This window comes from Mytilus trossulus, unplaced genomic scaffold (assembly GCF_036588685.1).
Source record: "Mytilus trossulus isolate FHL-02 unplaced genomic scaffold, PNRI_Mtr1.1.1.hap1 h1tg000164l___fragment_2___debris__unscaffolded, whole genome shotgun sequence".
NCBI lineage: Eukaryota > Metazoa > Mollusca > Bivalvia > Mytilida > Mytilidae > Mytilus > Mytilus trossulus.
In genome coordinates this window covers 635,635-652,691 of record NW_026963305.1, presented here as the reverse complement: position 1 = coordinate 652,691, position 17,057 = coordinate 635,635, and the positions used below count along the sequence as shown (strand labels likewise).

Here is a 17,057-nt window from a genome sequence, read left to right as displayed (position 1 = left end):
AGTCAAATCCAAAAAAACCGGTTCTTCTAACACAACATAGTTCTTTTTCAAACTTTCCTAACAAAACGAATAACGATATCGATGTTTGGCATTCATTTATATTGATGCAAGATGGTTTGTCACGTGTAATCATAACTTTTATGTAAAATTCACTTCTGAGACAAAAGACTTAAACATTTTTCGACATTTCGTTCAAATCATTTAACTTTTTTATCATTTGACATAGTATTTTTTTATAATGGCGCATAATATATAGAGTCGCAACATAAGACGATCTAAAATAAAAGACACACAATTGATTTTCAAACATTTAATACAAAACCGTATTTCGTCCATATTTTTTTTCTTGCTGCATACAAAATCGGGTAAATAGGACGCGTCACTATGAACTATCTAGTTATATCTTATGGGGAATGGGGTAAGAACTATCAATATCAATATTCTATGATGACATATATGTTCAGTCTTTATTAATAAAAACGACAGGAATGTAATATAATACTGTTAAAGGCAAGTGATGTTTATCTTTCGAAGACCCTTCATGGTTGAAACAAAAATCTTATATGTAATAGTTTACAGGAAATTCTATAAATTAATATTTTGGTTGATGTTAAAATTCACGTATAAAGAAGAGTTATACAGTTCATATCAGAAGATATAGCAATACAACATACATCATTTTTCATAATGCAATTTTCAACGAGGGCTATTGTTTCAGTATCGAAAGTACCAGCCTTATTATAAGTTACGGTAGACGCGCGTTTCGTCTATATAAGACTCATCAGTGACCCTCAGATCAATATAAATAGAAAGCAACACAATTATACTGTAGAAGAGCATTAAGGAGCCCAAATTTCAAAAAGTTGTGTCAAATACGGCTTAGGTAATCTATGCCTTGGATAATAAAATCCTTAATAACGTGTTATAGCATTATTTATTTTTTTATATAAATGTTACTATTTAGTCTGTTTTATTGTTATATACTTGCCCTGACAGTGTACTTTTACATCCTGTCATTGTGTTATTGTTATATGATAATGTTTGTATTCTTTTCTTTCATTTTTGCTGGTGTGCTTTGTCTATATGACTGTTTGTGTGTTTTTATATACATATGACGTTGTTCTGTGTACTTATACATCCTGTCATTGTGTATTGTGCTTTTTCAAATTTGTGTATTCGTTTTTGCTAGTATGCTTTGTCTGTGGGTCTTTTTGTGCTTATTGGTAACATTTTGTAAAAGAGGGACGAAAGATAGAGGGTTTAACTATTATGCTGTTATGGGGCATTTTAATTCTTTGTTATCTGTTATTCTGAAAATATATTTACTGTTAGCTGTTATTGTCTTATTCTTTGTTAGCTGTTATAGGACTATTTTCTATTTTGTTATCTGTTATTGTGATAATCTATTTGCTGTTAACTGTTATTGAAAATTTGAATGTAAGCATTTTGACAGCCAATCTTCCGTAAAAAATGAAAATAATTGAAAATTGTGATTTGAATGGATAATAGTCTCATTGGCAAGCTTACCATATATTCTTACAATGTATATCTTTTGGGGTCTTTCTACTGGTGATATCCGCGGGTGGCCCTGTATTTGCAGAAGAATTTCAGTAACTGATATCACATAAACTTATAAAATCAATTGCACCCAGGACCATTCCAGTATAAATTATTATTATCCTTTGTAATAAATTCCATTGTCTGTGAACATGTAGCATTTTGTAAAAATTATAATTCACATATTACTTGTACAATAACTTATAGTACACCACTATCCCTGATTAGGGGAGAATTAGACACCAACTAGCATGCTAAAGTTGACGCAGTCACATTCTGTATGTGCCAAGTCAGGAGCCTGGATTCAGTGGTTGTAGTTTGTTACTGTGTTACTAAGTTTCTCGTTCACTATTTTGTGGATAAATTAGACAGTAAGTTTTCTCCTTTGAATTGTTTTACATTACAAAGTGGTGTGGGTTTGAATTATATGGCTTTAGGAATAATACAACATCTTTTTCTTTTAGCATTTATATTATAACATGTATAAGCGCAAGTCCCTCTCTTTTCATTTACATGAAAGAGAATCCTGTCCAGCATATTTTTAAAAGCTTTTTAACTGCTTCACATGGCGAAAATTGAAGCTCATAAACCATTGATGCAAATACAGATGTGTCTTCAGTTCAATTTTTCAACAAATACCATTTTTAAAATCCTACAGCTTCTCCAATGCTGTACCCAAATTTTCCATATTCTATAATTTCTAATAAGATACATAATTGGTGTTTCACTTGGTGTCATCCAAATTTTCACTAGGTCCAATTTCTATTATACTATCAGAATTGTCACTTGAGTCAATTTATATTATCAGAACAACCATAACTGGCATGTGTGTTTCAGTTACATGTCCTGTCTCCACTGATCTGGGTATTTTTGTATTTTATATATAAGTTTTATTTTGAGGTCATTAAAAAAAATATTGTGCATCAAATTTTTTTTTTAGTACTTGTAAAGTATATATATATATTGCTTTTTAGAAAAAAAAATCTAAAATCAAATTGATAATAAAGTGTAACTGGCTGCACTATTTTCAAAAATTAAATAAAAAAACCTAAATCATTAAAAATTGATCCCTCAACTGTCCTAGATTAAAAATATCCCTATATCAAAAACAGAAACTAGTAATTTCGTTCAAAAAAAATCAACATGCATACTATAACTTATTGTACAAATTACGGAAAAAATCAGCCAAGGCAGAACTGCCATAACAGCAGAAACATTTTGTTTACACAAATTACAATTTTCTAGGTCCATACCACAAGTTATATACTAAGATCTACTAGTCATCTACTGGATTGGTCCTTTATATATTTATTTTTATATTTCATTAACTGTTATCTGTTATTATCCCTTTTCAATTCCTTGTTATCTGTTTTCCACCAAATCAATTCCCTGTTTTGCTGTTATGGGGACCCCCCTTGCCCCCCTCAAGATACCAAAGGGACAGTAAAAAGCATAATTCTAAAACAAACTGACAATGCCATGGCTAAAAAATGAAAAAGACAAACAGACAAACAACATAAAAAACTAAAGAATAAACAACACGAACCCCACCAAAAACTAGGGGTGATCTCAGGTGCTCCGGAAGGGTAAGCAAATAACTATAACACAATCATGACTGATGTACCCCTATTTTTTTACACTTTGACATGTGTTTTTTTGTTTGGTTTACACATCACTGTCAATATAATGGAATTTAATGCGACTGTTATACAAGTTATATAGAGATTTAGCTACCTATAAACCAGATTTAATTTACCATTTTCTACATAAGAAAATGCCTGTAACAAGTTAGGAATATGTCAGTTTTTATCAGTTCGTTTGATGTGTTTGGTCTTTTAATTTTGCCATTTGATTAGGGGTTTTTCTATCTTAATTTTCCTTAGAGTTTTTTTGTGGTTTACATTTTGAATATTCTTGTGATTGTAAGTAATTGCTCTTTAGCAACTTTCTAGTGTCAAACAAAATACGGGACGGAGGTAGAAAATTGCGAATATATCGGTAAAGGAGCATATTAGACCTTTGGTTTTCCCGTTTGAATGGTTTTACTCTAGTAATTTTGGGGCCCTTTATAGCTTGTTGTTCGGTGTGAGCCAAGGCTTCGTGTGGAAGGCCGTACTTTAACCTATAATGGTTTACTTTTTAAATTGTTATTTGGGTTGAGAGTTGTCTCATTGGCACTCACACCACATCTTCCTATATCTATATATTTTGCCATGAAACAAACAATTTAAGAATTGTCTTAATGGAATATTTATTATCAGCCAGCTTAACACTCTCTCTTTCTTTTTGGATTAAATTTAATGGTTCAACCTGACACGAAAGTTTATTTATGCATTTTGCACGTGTAGACAGACTCCACATGTTAGCAAGGGTTTCACTAAGGATCGGCAGAGGTCCAACGAATATCACAGTTAAACCCTGAAGATATGGATAAAAGACTCCGTCTGCACAATCGTTTGAGGGCTGCTTTATTCAAATTAAGAGACTATATTGACTAAAAATATGTTTTGTGTTGACAAGAAGCATTTGGACTCGAATATATAGCAGAGCGAACCTACTCCTTTTTGTGCATGAAGACGAGCGATATACAGTACAGTTGGTACGTATTTGTCGAATCTATACCTCTTACACTTTTAAGCCAAGATTCCGAAAATTTTAAAACAGGATTTTATACTTTATAGGTTTGTTTTAGCCTATTTTTCTATTCAAAATTACTTTGAACATTACGATTCTCGTATATGCTTGAATAATATAAACTAGTATGACATTCAGTTTAAAGAATCACAAACAAATATTGAGCATATCATTTATACATCTAAGATATAAGCTATTTTTAATTATCAAATATTGGTACACTTTTATGCATGCATTCTCAAATTACTACTACAGAAAACTTCCTTCGTTTTAATGTTAAAATGATGAATATCTATATTATATATATGACACAATGTTGGAAATTAAAAGATGAATGTTTTGTTCAATAAAAATAAATCTTTCATTTTTATATCCTTCTTCAACATACTTGTAGGACCATTCTCACTTCTTTAATTGTGCTTAGTGGCCCCTTTCTTTGCTTTACCTTTTCTACCCATATTACAGGTTGCACAGTCCAGTAGCACTATTAATCCAATCACAGAGATTATGAAAGTTCCACCAATCATTCCCATGAGTTTGGATGACGTTCTCTCATCTGGGGCACTCGTCAGAGATCTCCTGTACTCTAACAAAAATTAATATAGTGTAATTATTATCAGCTAAGAAATCTAAAGTGCTCTTGCTTCCGTAATTCATTACTATGTGTGTCTGTCTTACTATTTTAAGTTTGATATACACAATTAGATGCAGATTAAATAGAAGTTGAGAGGGACGCTATCAGGATTAAGATGTAAGTAACCGAAGTTTAATGCATAGATATTATTTTTTTCTTTTTTCGTACTATGATTTGTGAAATCCGATCGCATCCAAAATCCTGAATAGGTTATTTAAATATGATAACGTAGAACTATTTGAAAAACAATACTTAACAAGGACTATCATAATCTAATTCTTTATACAAGGCTTACTTTGTGTTGATTTTCTCTGCACTGTCAGCTCTATTTTGATCTTGTCTATTTTGTTTTGCAAATCTTCACTTCTTATTGTTGTAGATGTTGATGATGGCTGTGCATGGTTTGATGATGATGTCTGTGCAGGGTTTGATGATGATGTCTTCGCAGGATTTGTTGTTGATGTCTGCGAAGGGTTTGTTGATGATATCTGCGAAGGGTTTGTTGGTGATATCTGCGAAGGGTTTGTTGATGATATCTGCGAAGGGTTTGTTGGTGATATCTGCGAAGGGTTTGTTTATGATATCTCAGAAGGGTTTGTCGATGATGTGTCTTCAAGGTTGGTTGATGTATGTGCAGTGTTAGTTATACATTGCGAATTGCCGTAAAAATTGGCTTTACTTGAAACTGTAAAAGATATGAACCATAATTCTAACATTCTATAACCCTAAATGTTTGACCATATATATGTGTTGTAGAAAATAGTTCTTACTATATAGTATTATTCCTTCAGGGTTATATCTGTTCTATATACCACCTTTGATTTGGTTTTGGTGTTTTGTACTTTCATTTACCTGTGTATCATATTATTGCTTAAGGCGGATTTTGCACAAGCTTATTTTTTATTCTTCTGAAATTGGTTTGAAGACTGTACTTTGATCTATAATGGTTTACTTTTATAAATTGAGACTTGGATTGAGAATTATCTCATTTGCACTCATACTTCGTCTTCTTAATTTACATATACCAAATATGTGTATCTACGCAAAATACACCTTTAATAAAACATTCAAACAAAAAAGGAAAAAGGAATACTGGTGGAGAATTAGTGTTATGCCATATTATAAGAGAAGAAAACAAAGTTTGTATGCATTCCAAATGTATTTTCAGTGCCTCTATCTGATGTAAACAAACTCATCACATTTACCAGGACTAGATTTTAAATATACGCCAGACGCGCGTTTCGTCTACAAAAGACTCATCAGTGACGCTCGAATCCAAAGAAAAAACATGTTCAACCCCGCCACATTCATTATATGTATTTCCCAAGGCAGGAGTCTGTAGTACAGTTGTTGTCGTTGGTTCACGTCTGTCACATTTATAGCCGACTATATGGTTGGGTTTTTTTTGTCATGATGAAGGCCGTTCAATTGTCTATAATTGCTTTCATCCACTCTCACTGGCAATCATACCACATCTCATTATTCATCTTCTTGAACTATGACTTGTTCAGGGTCAATATAATTGCTGACCAATCTTGTTTTTATGGATGCAACATTGAGACTGTTCACCATTTTCTTTTCGACTATTCTTTGTAGAAAAGGGTTATCGTTGATAAATTTGAACAAAGTCACAATATACTAAGTATTGCAAAGAAAATAACTTATGGTTCATTAGAATTAATTTATTTTCCAAAAACTAGCTGGAAGGGGTTGTATATCATATGATGTGTACTTTTTTGTGAAACTTCATAAAGTACATACTATACTCACTTTGCATTTCAGATACCAGTAGTGAATTTGTGATTATTTTGTCAAAATGGTAGAAGGACAAATTGTTTGTCAATAGAACAAAATTTACAATAGAAATTTTAGAAAGTCTGGATTAAAAGAAGTAAATCAAAATAAAACATAGGAATATATCAGAGAGAAAACAAATTTTGACTGATGGTTTGTTGTTTGCTTTCAGTCGCAAATATGTCATGCATTTTTTAGACAAGAAAAAATTGGTTATTTTCAATATGGATTAGTTCTGTAGGGGATTGACCAAAATAAAGGACAGACGCTTGCCATTGAAATGAGGGTATTTTGGATATGGACAAACAATTCCACCTGCGGAACAGCCATAAAAAATATCAAAAGAAATGAAGAGTTCTTAACGTGAAAACAGTATTGCATTTTACTGACATATAACAATATTGAATACCCCCCAAATAATGAGAATTTTAATGTTATACACCCCCATCTAAACAGATTCCCCTCTGCAATATGGGTTTTGCGAAACAAGGCTGTGATGTGATGCAAAGATTGCAAATGAAAATTGGTATTGTCTAAGACTGCTTCCTGATGACCTTATATTGGATGTTAAGTCCATTTGTCTCATTGGCAATCATACCATATCTCCCTTTTTTATATTCTATCCAGATGAATATTTAGAGAAACCAGTCTCCTGGGTGGGCCTTTTTCATGTCAGGAACCTTTATAGCTTTCTATAATGTATGGATTTTGCTCATTTATGAAGACCATGCGCTAACATTTAGTTGCTTCCATCCACGTCGTTTTGTCTGTGGTTGCCAGTTGACTAATGGACAATAATACGACATCTTTTTTTTTAATTTTAGAATAGAACAATTGAAGTTTTATTATATAATTCGTAAAAAAGATCTTCAGCTAAAAATGAAAATCTACAGATCTACAAAGACCATGTAATTTTTAACGCCCATTTTAAAATCATACCTAACAATTCGGTTAAGTGTGCATATCTAAATAGATTTAAAAAAATAACTAGACAGCATTGAGATGGAAGCCATCTTGTTGTTCCCGCTCTGAATAATAAGCGGTAAAAATTGTGTATCTTTACTATGGGACATGTGGTTGTTAACTGAAACTAAAGTGTTTACCTTGATCTTTAACTTAGGAAGTTGTACATACATTATGACACACCCTCTACTGTTTATTTATATACACGTCAAGTATAAACTTTCAAATCATAATAGTTCTTAGAGCGATCTTTACCATAAAACTAGGGGTTGTCAACTGAAACCAAAGTCCCTTATAAGCTACATTTGAGCCAGCTTGTTTGTCGTTAACAAGATAATTACATTAAAACGACTTTAATGGAAATACGTGGAAACGCTTTTAATGTCAATATAGAAATGACATCCCAGCTCTTATGTTCTAACAGGGGTGATCTGAGCCGGATCAGCCCTTGGAGATCATCCCAGTTTGAGTTTCTTTGTTATGCTTTCCTTTGTTCTGTAACACTTTTGCGGGAATGTCAAATCCACTGTCTATAATACTAAAATTACGAAGTCCAATTTTTCAGCCGTCATCACGTAAAAACGACGAATCAAAGAATTCAACTTTATATATCACTAATATAGTACAAAGGTGTAGATTGAAAATTACACCACTCCAGGCTCTTTTGTTTTCCAAGTAATTAATATTGCCAATAATTAAGAAGTTCCGGGTCGAGTCCGATACCGATACCAATAGTATATTCACCTGTTACCTATTACCTAATCTGTACGTTCCGCATCTGACAGGCGCACCACCAAACGGTGTATTCAGGGTTAATATGCTATATACACGGGTCATAATCACAGGGTTAACACTACTAAATTGTCAAATAGCTACCTATTGTAGTATTTTAATCAGTAAGACTTTCTAAGATAACAAGACTGAAAATGATGATCAGTTTTCAATTTTTTAGTGGGCATACATGACGTAAAACAGCGAATCAAAGAATTCATCTTTATTGATAACTAATATAGGACAATGTTGTTGATTCAAAAATACTCCATTCCAGGACCTTTTGTTTTCCAAATAATTAATATTACCAATAATTGATAAGTTCCAGTTCGACGGGTTCAAACAGAAAGATTTGAAAGCAGAGAAAAACTGTGTATCTTATAATCGGCATGACTTTATCAGATGACAATACTAATACTAAAAAAAGGCTTGCGCATAGTTATATACCTTAATTCAGTCACGGACCCGCGATATCACGGGTGTGTTCTAGTGGAACTTATAATTATTTATACGGAAAAGACTATCATCTATCAAAATTCACGAAGAAAAAATCCAATGTATATGCCGGGATTCGAACTCATGACCTTTTGATTAATATTTAATTTTTTACGGTGTGGAAACGAATAAATACCGGAATTTGAAAAAGAAAGCCGACCACCTCCTCAAATGGAAAGATGGTCGGCTTTGAAAAGAAGGTGGTCTTTTCAAAGCCGACCATCTTTCCATTTGAGGAGGTGGTCGGCTTTCTTTTTCAAATTCCGGTATTTATTCGTTTCCGCACCGTAAAAATTTAAATATTAATCGCGCCTCGCAGATTTGTTTTCATTGACAAAAATGGCGGATCGTCAAATTTAATGTTTTCTTTTATTAATCGGGGGAATGGAAAGGCAGATGACGATGGTGATAAGGAAAATTCTAAGCCATATAAGTCAACTAAAACGGATAGTTGAATTGAAATTGTTGAAAATGAAAAACAGTGTAATAACAACAGAAAAGGCACACAAGCAAGATAAACAGATTGGGGACAATCCTAAAATGAGGGATATCCCTTAAATGAGGGACTGTTTCTCAGGAAAGGAGTCATATTACTCTTGAAGAAAAGAAAAAGAAAAAGTTCGATGTTTTTACTTTAAAAGGGGGAAAATCGTTTTATTTGGTACAAATTTTCTAAAAGAGTGTCCATAATGATAAAAAGGTCAGAAACAAATATATGCTCATTTGTTTCTCTTTAAATGTACCTCTCATAAAAGGGATAGTCATTTCATTGAGAGGTTACCCCTAATTTGTTTCTCTTTAAATGTACCCCTCATAAAAGGGATAGTCATTACATTGAGAGGTTATCCCTCGTTTGAGGGGTGGTGAAAAATATGAACAGGACTTTAAATGGATACTCGTCACAGAACGATATTACTGTTCTGTGTGCCAAAAATACAGCACTTAAGCGAGGAACAGGACAGAAACTTGGTTTGATAGGCTATGCATTCGCAGACTTCGTACGAGGAGGGATTCCTGCAAAAGCCAATATGATCTGCTATAGATCTGAGATGCACAAAACTAATTTGTTAAATCATTTAATGAAAGGCTAGCAAAGATAGCAGAAGAATGGTTCAATTCCATTAAACTACTCATCGTGTTTGGGGTCATAAAGGGTATACATCATATAGTAATATATAAATTATATTATAATGGTTGTATGGCGTTCTAAACTAGATTTTATGAATTATAACTGTGTTTCTCGTCTAATCTAAAACAGCTGGGATGTAAAATAGTTATCCCACTCGGACTTGGTGTGTCAGTGTTAGATCACTCTCTGGCCTCCGGCCATCGGGTTGATCTTACACTGACACACCGCTTCCTTGTGGGATAACTATTAAAGATATCACTTCATCATTGTACTTTAGTGGCTTGTTGTTTGCCTTATTTAAGGTTTTATTTTTCTTTGTAATATGTTTGCCACACCTCACATTATTTGATATAATCTCTTCTATGATTTTTGGTAACGATCGCATTACTTATAGTTCTAAGTCCCTAGTTTGTTGTGCATTGCTTTGTGGATAAGTTTGTCTCTTTTTCGTTATGCCATATAAGCGACAGGTTTGGATAGCCATAAAATCAGTTTTAATACACATTTTTTCTTTAAAATGTCCTGTACCAAGTAAGGAATCTGACAAGTGTTCTCAGACAGTCCGTTTCTATGTATGTTGGAGTTTGGTTTTGTTTCAGTTTTGAGTTTCTGTTGTTTTGTTGTTTTCTTCCAATAGTTTATGAGTTTCCCCCGGTTTTTTTTTACCCGGATTTGTTTTGCTTAATCGAATTATGACTATTGAACTTCATTATACTACTGCTGCCACAGCGTGCCAGTTGTTGCTGTGGCATATGAGTTTTGAATGTCCCATCGGTATCTTCAGCTTCTTTGTCAATATTTCATCTTTAAAATTTGATATATAAAATTATACAAATTAATTACATGTAACCTTAATCTTGCAAATAACTTACACTTTATAAATATTGCGAAACTGTCCGCCAATGTATGGTTCACAGCTGAAAACGAGGATATTTTTTAAATATTTTTGGGGTTTATTGTAGTTCTTGCATACATGCAAACACTAACATAACTTGAACTCGAAATAAACATAACTGGATGGTACTATTATTAAGATTTTTATGAAATTTAGTCTGTATAACTAACAAGTAGACCTGCAGTTAGATATTGTAACATCTATTCATGTTTATTGTTAAAACTCTATATATACAAACAACTATAAAAATTCATATATAAACTCATCATAACGCGCGTTTTGTCTAGAAAACACCCATCAGTAATGCTCGAATAAAAAAAATCAAAACGGCCATAGAATATAAAGTACGAAGTTGAAGAGCATTGAGACTAAATAGTTCCTAAAAGTTTTCCCAAATACAGCTAATGCAATCTGTCGAACGTAGAAAAGACATAGCATTTAGAAATTTAAAGTTTTGAAAACTTAATTATCATGACCAAATCAATGCAGATCCTGCTCCACATGTGGCACCCGTCGTGTTGCTAATGTGTGAAGTTTTGATATCTATAGAATTATGATTATCCGACAATTTTCCTCGAACAAATGTCTGTACCAATTTACGTACTTGACAGTTGTTTTCCAGTTGGTTAATGTAGCCAAATATTCAGTTTTGACAGTTTTTATTGATTGCCCCTTGTTGAATTTACCTCGGAGTTTGGTATTTTTTGTGCATTATTTTACATCAGGATTAACGAGTAGATGTAAAGTTTTATTTAAAATATTCACAATCGTAGAAAAGAATGACAGTTGGGACAATAATCATCTGTGACCAATATACTCCATAATGGTCAACCACCTCGTGATGGCTTCAATAAAACGTTTGAAGGGATTAATAAAATAAAATTAAATCAATTAAACCATTTGAAACCCTTGGTTCAGAAGAAGCATACCTGTAAACAGCAACTCTCTATCAATTAAATCATGATTGTAAACGAATGCTCTATTGTATTATATTAAATATAATATCAATGTAATACTGCATTTCAAGGCGCTGCTGGAATGTTTTACATAGAATGGAATATTCATACCTGATAGGCTTACATTATGCCTCTTGTCGTAGAGTTTTGATCTCAAGAGGTGCTCATTGTCAAATTCTAAGAGTTAGTCAAGATATGAGGCATACTTGTATGTATCAATGGTATCCCTTATTTCATGTTCTAAAGATAGATATGCTTAGTAAAAGGACATCATCTAAGTAATGGATTCTAATTTAAAAGAAATTCTAGATTATTAACCCTTTTGCTGAGAAACTCCTGTTTGGGGACTATCTTGTGTGAATCGAAGATGAAATTGACGAGAAAAGAAAGTCAGTTGGTTTTCATAGGAACGCCGATTGTTTGTTAAAAAGCACGTCATTCAAGCGTAACAAAAATGTTGTAAATGAATACAATCACACATTTGGATGATATCGGTTTCACAGAATGTTTTATTTGAAAATGCATGTACCAAGTCAGGAATATGACAGTTCTTGTCCATTCGTTTTTGATGCATTTTGTTATTTGATTTTACCATGTGATTATGGACTTTCCGTTTTCTTGTGATTTTACATTTTGTTTGTTGTACAAAGTATGATGTATTACTTCCTAAAGCAAGATATTTGTATTTGGAGATTTGTTTAAATGAAACAATATTATACTTATTTTTTCAATCTATCTTAGGTGTAGAATGAAGAATACGAGTGTAACGTAAAAAAAAATACCTTTAGAAATGTTTGGAGGATTGCTGAACAGAATGAAAGGCTTGTCTGTTATATTCCTCTCATAGTCGCAGTTGCCTTGTTCATCTCCAACAAGTAACCAACCATAATCAGATTCAATGCAGTCACCAGCTTGTGTTTTATCTCTTATGTAAAAACGTCTACTATAGACACCGATATATTCATAGTTACTTGCTGATCCGTTAATTCTGAAAATGTATTAAAAGGTGGTACCTTACACTACAGGGAGATAACTCTGTAATATCACCTAAACGTTTTAATTACGTTGCATTGTGAAGGCAATGTAAAGCTTCTCAATGATCAAAATTAGTGTTTGTCAAACTGCTATATAACCAGTGTAATTTTTCTGATAAAACGCTTGGTTAAAATGTTTTGAATTTTTTACATTTTTGTAAAAGGGCCAAAGTAAATACTTTGTCTAAATTTTATGAAAATTAAACGAGCCAAATTAATTTTAGGGAAAGTGTTAGGTACCACCTTAAAAGCTATGTTAATGAATTGTAACGTTAATGATATATCCATTTGATGAATGGGCAGACACTACAGTAACAATTCATAGATAAACAGCAAATCAGCAAAAAGTTAATTGATTATGTGAAATCAAATATTTACGATAGAGTTCGAGAAATATCACTACATTCCATAAACTTGATATCACGATTTCGGCGATATCTAAACAGGCATGCTATCCGTAAAGATACCAATTGCTACGCATTTCATGTGACATATTATATTACCAATGTTATTTCAACTGATCGGGCGGAGCTTACGTTTTAATTTGCATAAGGACAGTCTATTTGCAGATGTGTGTGATAAGGATGATTGCCGTTATAATTATACTGGACACTTCATTGATGAGTTTATTCTAAAACACCTATCCATAGATGGACTGGTTTATTATGAGCGAACCGGTTAAACTCCGCTCAGTCAAGTGAAATAAATTGAGTAATACTAATTCAAAATTTAAATGCCATTTCATACTGATGGATGTGGAATTATTTCAGTCGATATAATTTTTATATAGCTGTTAATCAGAAGACCACACTAAAATGTTCATAATATAATAGAACAACAAAGGACACGTGGTATCCATCAATGACACAAAATTAGTACTTTATAAAATTATATGCATGTGCATTAAGAAGTTAACGGATTTTGTACATTTTTCATACACTTTAAAAGAAAAAGTTTGATAAAAGCTTTTTACCGGATAATCATATTCACAACTTTGGGTCAAATGGTACATTTCAAAAGTCTAATGATTTTATTATTTGTTTTTGTTATCAAATTTACATATTCCTCATGTAAGGATGTAAACTTCTGAGGTTTCAATCTCGTTGAATTTCGTTCTGGAAATATTTCTAAAATATGCGATACAAGTGGAAAATTTTCAATGAATTTTCAAAATGTAATAATCAAAGTCAACTCTGTGAAAAAAAATGGGTATTTCCAATGAAAAGTTTTTGAGTAATCATTTTTTCTACTTTCATTAGCAATCTTTATATCCAAAATTTTGAGAAACGGGATGAGGGATACAAAAAATGATTTTACCACAAACATGTACATTCCTTATCCTTATTTTCTTTTCAAATTTCTTAGATATGTATTTTTTCAATCATTTATAACAAAGAAGTTGAAAAAATATGCAATTTGTACTTAAAGCGGAAAGAAATCACAACGCAACTTACAAAATTGACAACATGGTAAATTTGACACAAAAAAGCATCCAAATATGATTCAACTTTGTTATATTAACACCTATATATAGTTTTTTTTTAAGTTAAATTTATTCAGATTGGTTCCCTTCATTTTTATTGAAAAATTAATTCTATTACAAAAAGTTTAATTGTGGAATTGTTATTTTTTTCATGATTAAAGTCCAAAAATTGGCAAAAATTGATGAAAAATGGGAAAATCATCAAAATTGGGTACTTTCAAAGGGCCGTAGCAAAAAGAAAAAGTGCACCACCATACCAGTCATATAAGCACAAAAATGAGGTTTTGAAAACAAACGATTATAGAAATGATTGGCCCCCCAGAGGTGTACATCCTTAAGGTAAATGAAAGGCGGTTTTTTTTGTCAAACAGGAGTAAGATTACAATAAAATTTTAATATCGAATCAATTAATTTTTTTCAACATTACCGATTTTAGGTACTCTGATATGACACTAATGCCCTAAACTGTCACTCACCTGGATATATGTGCAAGTTCTACGATGACCACTCTTTAATAGCAAAGACTGAATTATAGTTCTTGAATAACATCTATTCTTAATTGATATTGTATGTCTTACAGCATTTTTTGTGTAATATTTGTCACAAGCTTATTAAGTTTAATGGCGATAACAAAAAATGAATTAAATTGTATTGGTCATTATGTTTTTGTTTTCGGATTTTGTTTATCTTCTACTATATTTGACTTAAATACAAAACAATCAATCTTTATTTATACGCAGTTACTTCTATAGGAAGTTGGTCGAAGATCTCGGACGTATTAAGAAATTCGAAGACCTTGGCATGTTGCATGTTTTTTTTCAATATTAAGCTTCTCTTTGCCTATGAGATATAATACGCGAAAAAATCAAAAATAAATTTGAAAATGTCATTATTTAGGTATGACTTCAGCAATGGTAAACACACAATTTAAGTTGACTTATTTGTAAATCATGTTCTCCTAAACCCCCTTTGTCCGCTTCATAATCTACTAATTCTGAGAGTATGTTCTTTTCAAAAGAGTCACTTAAAAATAGATTATAGGTTTACAAATCAACAGATAAAGTATTGAGATAATGGAGAATGTTTTTTCTATCTTGGTGTACAGATAATGTCAATGGAATAATTGACATTTCTTAAATTATCAAACGGTGAAATCTTACCCATCCACAGAAAAGGAAGAATTGTTTGTTTCCTCATTCAGGTCACTGTAACTACTATTAATAAGCCGACTCTTATTAAACCAGTTCGTTTTGTTTGTTTCACTTCCATTGAACAAAAGAAACACCTGTTCAATATCTTCAACATAAACTGACACTCTAACCTGAAAACAGATAAACTGTCAAATATAGACTAAAACAACTTCGTTACCCCCAGTAATTCGTAATCCCCAGTAACCAAAGTGAACGATACTTTTTATAGATACTTCTTATGTTACATTATGTTGTTAGTACCAGAAGTAATCAGATTAGAACTCCACTACTTAGTATTGAATTGTAACATAGTAGAAAATAAGATCATAAATAAAGAAATCATTTTATTGATTCATCTGGAAAAACGTTGAATAGTATACATTTCACAATTTTCTATAATTCTACTGCGAAAAACAGGGGGGAAATTTGAATAGAAAATAAAGTTCCGAAAAATGTAACCGCTGGGGATAGGGATTCCCTAAGGAGACTTTTTATATTCCTTTTATATTTTTGTTTTATCCAATGATAATCATTTAAGTTATTCGGTCTTAACATTGGAGATCAATGCATTATTCATCGCCACTGTTATCGTGTTACTACGTTTAAAACTTCTACGTTTCAACAACGTTTTGAATAAAAGTGTTTTTTTTAGTTAGGTTTTACTAGGTTTGTGCTACGTTCTTATTACGTTTTGCTAAGTATAAGTACGTGAAGACCCACGTTTCCACCACGCATTGATACGTAGTTAGCACGTTTTGTTACGTTTCGCCAAGCTTTGATACGTATTTACTAGGTTTCTACTTCGTTTCAATTTTCGCTACGTTTGTTGTTGAATTTTCAAAATGTACGGAGCAGGTCCCGTTTTAAACAAAGGATCACTACGTTTCGATACCCTTCGTTACGTATATTCCCGTTTCGATACTTTCGTTACGTATATTCCCGTTTTTCTATACTTTTAAAACGTAGTAAATAGTATCTCTTGAAACGTGACAGTGTGACTGGGGTCTTTATAATCAAAATTATTTTAGTGTCATGACAGTTTTGAAATGATGGCATTGAGGGCATTTGTTTAATCAAATGAAGGCCTTGATGTGTCAGTAGGAAGAATATAACGGTAATAATAATACAACACTGGACACTTTTAATTTGCAAAACACTCATTTGCAAATCCGCCGCCGCCTCAAATAAGAGCTACAGTATCATGTATATAACCAAAATGTGCAGAATTACATGGGATTCAATAATTTCATTGGTTTTCTACTGTTTCTATTATATTCATTTTGCTATTTGATTTATAAAAACATGGGATTTTCAATATCCCATGGGACAGGGCAAAATCCCATGGGATTTACCATTATCCCATGGGATTTTGGTAAAATCCCATGGGATTTTTTTTGGTCCCATGGGATAATTGTTGTCCCATGGGATATTTGTTGTCCCATGGGACAAAAAAAATCCCATGGGATTATAATTATCCCATGGGATTTTTAATATCCCATGGGACAAAATAAAATCCTATGGG

The 17,057-nt window shown here is 32.3% G+C and overlaps 1 long non-coding RNA gene across 1 annotated transcript; it reads right to left on the bottom strand.

Moving 5' to 3' along the window:
- Positions 1 to 4,442: 4,442 nt before the first annotated feature.
- On the bottom strand, positions 4,443 to 15,652 carry LOC134700615 (uncharacterized). The gene is made up of 5 exons (XR_010103942.1): positions 15,506 to 15,652; positions 12,611 to 12,816; positions 10,850 to 10,894; positions 5,121 to 5,510; positions 4,443 to 4,777 (listed from the first exon to the last, which is right to left on the bottom strand). It is a non-coding gene; the product is annotated as an uncharacterized LOC134700615 (long non-coding RNA).
- Between the last annotated feature and the right edge of the window lie 1,405 nt (positions 15,653 to 17,057).